The following is a 4326-nucleotide window of genomic DNA, read 5'->3' as shown; positions in this document are numbered from 1 at the left end:
CGGGGCAGCCACAGCTTCTCTGGGCAACCTGTGCCAGGGCCTCACTACCCTCACAGGGGGGAATTTTTTCCATATATCTTAACCTAAATTTCCCCTTCCAGCTCGAAGCCGTTCCCCCTTGTCCTGTCACTCCAGGGCCTTGTCCAAAGTCCCTCCCCAGCTCTCTTGGAGCCCCTTTAGGCACTAGAAAGGCTCTGAGGTCTCCCCAGAGAGACCTTCTCCAGGCTGAACAGCCCTGTCCTGCACACACCTCCTGCCCTACAAGGTGTCCCAGCTCATGCCCCGAACTGCCCCACACGATGCCCTGCTCTGGTGCCATCCCACCCCTCACAGGGTCCTGCCCCTGCACTGACCTGCCCCATTGAGTTGTGCCCTACACAGTGTCCCACCTGTCCCCTGTGGTGCCACACCGTGTCCTGCCCTACACAGCGATATGTCCATGCCATGGCACCTGCTACTCCAGGACCTGGGAGCCTAGGGAAGTGCAGAGGCACCTTTCTGGTTCCCTGGGCCCCAGCTTCAAGTTGGGGAATAATTAAAGAGCAATATTTTAACACCAGCCACGGGTGGTCTCAGTCACTTCTCACCTGCCCCTGTGGCTCCAGCTCTGAGATTTAGGTCTGTTGAGTCCCATCCTGCCCTGGCAGCTGTGCCTGGGGGCTGGGGTCACCCTGGGCTGGAGCACACAGCCCCCAGTTCCCTGGCAGGGACAGCAGCATCCCTGGCAAGCTCCTCTTCTCCTCCCTTCCCTGTGCACAGCATGGCTGAGCTGCAGGTGACAGCGGTGCTGCCTCTCAAGCAGGATATCCCCATGTCAAGGCAGGATCCTGTAGGAGACATTGCCACAGCACAAGTTCAAGTTTAGGCTCTGAGTGGGAAATGCTGTAGGTAACATCAGAAATACCTGCCTTGCTCGCACACTGCAGTGCAAGAATGAGTTGTGGTAGCCTTGTGCCCTGCTGTCTTCTCCACAGGCAACCTGAGACTGGCCCACAGCAAACCCAGCACTTCTTCACCCCTTGGGAGACCTGACAGCCCCAGGCCAGTCCATCTCACAAGTTGTGACCTTGGCTTTGAGCACAACCACAGAACAAAGAGAAAAGGCGACAGCTCTTCTGGGACATTTGTCCCCTTTGCATATCTTTCACTTAGTCTGGGGGAGCTCCATGGGCATGGCCATGGGCTGGGCAGATGTGGCTGATGCTGTGGCAGCCCTGTGGCTCCCCGAGAAACATCCTCAAGCTCCAATCTTCTCTGCAAGTGCTAGCTTCCCTTCTTTCCATGTCCCCATGCCTGTGGGGACCCAGCATCACCAATCAAACCCATATTCCTCAGGTCACAGACATGCTGCAGGAGATCACCACCACCATCTGCTCCCTGAAAACCACTGTTGAAGGCTTCCAGCTGCAGCTCCTGAAGGATAATTTCCAGGAGGTGCATGCACAGAGCTGGGGCAGTTACTGTAGGGCTGTTTGCAGAGTGGTTGGGCTCCCTGGGGACCTCCATGGATAGCAAGGGTGCATGGGGCAATAGAAATGAGGAACTTTGGCAAATCCTTATGGAAAATGCACTGAAGCCTCCCAGGGGCTGCCCTGGCTGCAGTGACCTGCCTGGGTGAGCAACTAGCCTTGCAAGGTTCTTCTGGAAGGGTCCATGTCACTTTCCCAGCCACTGGAGCAGACATCCATCCCTGGGTATCCCACTGTCCCAGTTACCCCACTGCTCTTGTTGCTCCTGCAGTGCCAGGAGGATTTTGCCCTCTAGATTTTGAGGTCCTGGGAGACCCACAGGGCTGGAAATGGCACTGTGGTGGCAAGGTTTGGAGTCTTCCTACCCATCCCAGGGGCTGCCTAGGCTCTCCCCTCCTGGACCAGGGTGGAAAGGCTGATTTCTCTCCCAGGCACAGGTGGAGGTGCACTGGGAGCTGCACTGGAACCCTCTCTGTGGGACGCCCACTGGTAAGGTGCTGCAGGCTCCCGGGTGCCAGGCTCCTTTGCTGGCAATGCCCTGGGATGGCTGGGGCTCTTCTCTCTCCCCAAAACCTCAGGGGCTGTTTGGTTTCAGAAACTCTCTGGTTGGGAGCTCAGTCCTGAGGCCTTATAGGTACTGGTCCAAAAAGCCCCAGGCAGGCTGGGCTGGCTGCTGGAGCAGCACGAGGCCACGGGGATCTGTGTCAGCCACCATGAGCACTGACATCTCTGTCACACCAGGCTGCCATGCCAGGCTGTCCCACCAGACCTTTGCCAGGTGAATGGCAGGGCCACACTCAGCCAGCCCATCCAGGTCCCCAAAGCCACTGCAGCCCCCTTGTCCCTCTGCCCCATGCCCTGGCAGGGCTGTGCCCAGGGCCTGTCAGCAGTGCCAGGGGGTCTCCACAGCCGTAAAGCCGCCTGGGTTTGGGACAGCGCTGTGCTGGGGGCCTGCAGGAGTGAGCACTGTCTGGAGCAAAGCTTTGGTGTGTGTTTTTAGCTGTCTCAGAGACTTTGGAGGATGTGGCTGCCTGTCTGGAGAAGGTGCTGTGTGAGATGAAGCACCTGCAGGATGGAGAAGGTGCCCATCCCATGCCCAAGTGCCTGGGAGCTGCAACCCCACATCCCACTGGCCGGGGACACACAGGGGCATCTCTCAGGATGTCCTCACTAGCCACTCTCTGGGGCCACCCATAAGCTCACCTCCCTGCCTTGCCCGGGTCCTGCAGCCTCCCTGTTTCACCCAGGGCCACATGTCCTCCCCAGGGGCTGGGTTTGGGCAGGGAGGTGCTGGGCCAGCTGCAGGAGCAGTGCACAAGGCTGCAGGAAGCTGTGGGGTGACACCGAGGACACCCAGGTGAGCACAGCCCCGGGCTCAGCTCAGGAGACACTTGTGCCATGGCTGGTGCCTGAACCAGGCTCAGTACAGGCTTGCCCAGACTTGGCACATCCCCACTTCAAAGCAGCTCAGCATGCCCGGATTTTGTGGCCATGCCATGCCCAGAGCTGGGGATGAACAATGGTGGGTGGCTCCAAGGAGGCAAAGGGGAGGGCTGGGGGAACAAGTGGAGCCTGTGTGGGATGGTGGAGCACCCAGCCACGAACAAGGTGCTGCTGGAGCAGGGCTTGGGTGTTGTGAACAAGGAAAGGCACACGGGGTGGTGGCAGGGCTGGGGCTCTGCAAGGGATGGCTGACTCCCTGTGGTAAGTGTCTCTGCTTCTCACACTGAAGCAATGAAGGCCCTCCAGCCCTGCTCCTGGCACATCCTCAAACACAACAGCAACTACATTTTCCCATTCTCATGGGAATGTCTGTCCTGGGTGTGCCCTGGGCCACCAGCCCTGCCATGTGGGCTCAGCCTGCTTGTAAGCACTCCTTGAAGGGCTCCCAGGGATGTCATGCCCCATGTAAGGGCTGTTTGTCCTTCTGCATTGCTGCCATGTGGACAAAACCAAGCTCCTCAGGGGCTGGTGGCAAACTGCACAGGTGTCTGGGCTGGCACCCAGGTGTCATGCCTGGTGTAGTTTGCAGCCCCTGCAGTGCCGTGAGCCCTCCCCGTTTTACAGGGCTGTAAAATGTCATGGGGGGCTGGTACAGGGCTGTAAAATGTCATGGGGGGCTGGGGAGGGGCAGGTGCACCAGGGCTGTGCTGCCAGACCTCGGGGGACTGGTGGAGTTGGAGTCACACTGCCCTGGCAGCCACTCACTGTCGTGGGCTAACACTAGGGACCATAGAGATACTCTGCTGTGTTGCCTCTCCTGTGCCATCCCTGGGGACTCAGCAACCACAGTCTGACACTTTTGGGCTATGCCATGTCCCCATGAGCTCTCTCTGATCAGTTAGATGTCCAGGTCTCTGGTCTAGCACTTGATTTTCCAATCCTATGGCTCCTGGTGGCCCTGGAACAGTCGCAAGCAGCTTCCCCTCCCCACCACCCAGGTCTCCATGTGGCTTCACCTGTGTTTCACAGGCAGTTGTCTCTCTTCTCTGTGTCCCCTGGGTGGGCTCTGGGCACACTCCCTGCCTCACAGACCACCCCCACTCCCAGTAGGACTCCACCCTGGCCTTGACGTGCTCAGGTCACCACAGCTGGGAAACAAGGTGCACAGCCCTGGCTCCTTCCAGATGCCACCAGCTTGACCCATTCCGTTCAGTGGGGCAGGAGTGCAGGTGGCAGCTCCAGCACAGCTCCACACAAGGAAGCTCACAAGAGCCAGCCCCAGCTCCAGCCCTCCCTCCCAGGCTCTGCCAAGGCTGTCCCAAGAGGCAGCCAGGGTGAAACCATCGCTCCTACACTGTTTATTTTAGCAACACAAATAAGAGATTCAAATTAATTATTGACTGGTGAGCGCAGA

This window comes from Manacus vitellinus, unplaced genomic scaffold (assembly GCF_001715985.3).
Source record: "Manacus vitellinus isolate BGI_N305 unplaced genomic scaffold, ASM171598v3 scaffold_12_pilon, whole genome shotgun sequence".
Lineage (NCBI taxonomy): Eukaryota > Metazoa > Chordata > Aves > Passeriformes > Pipridae > Manacus > Manacus vitellinus.
Note: the sequence above shows the minus strand (reverse complement) of the source record.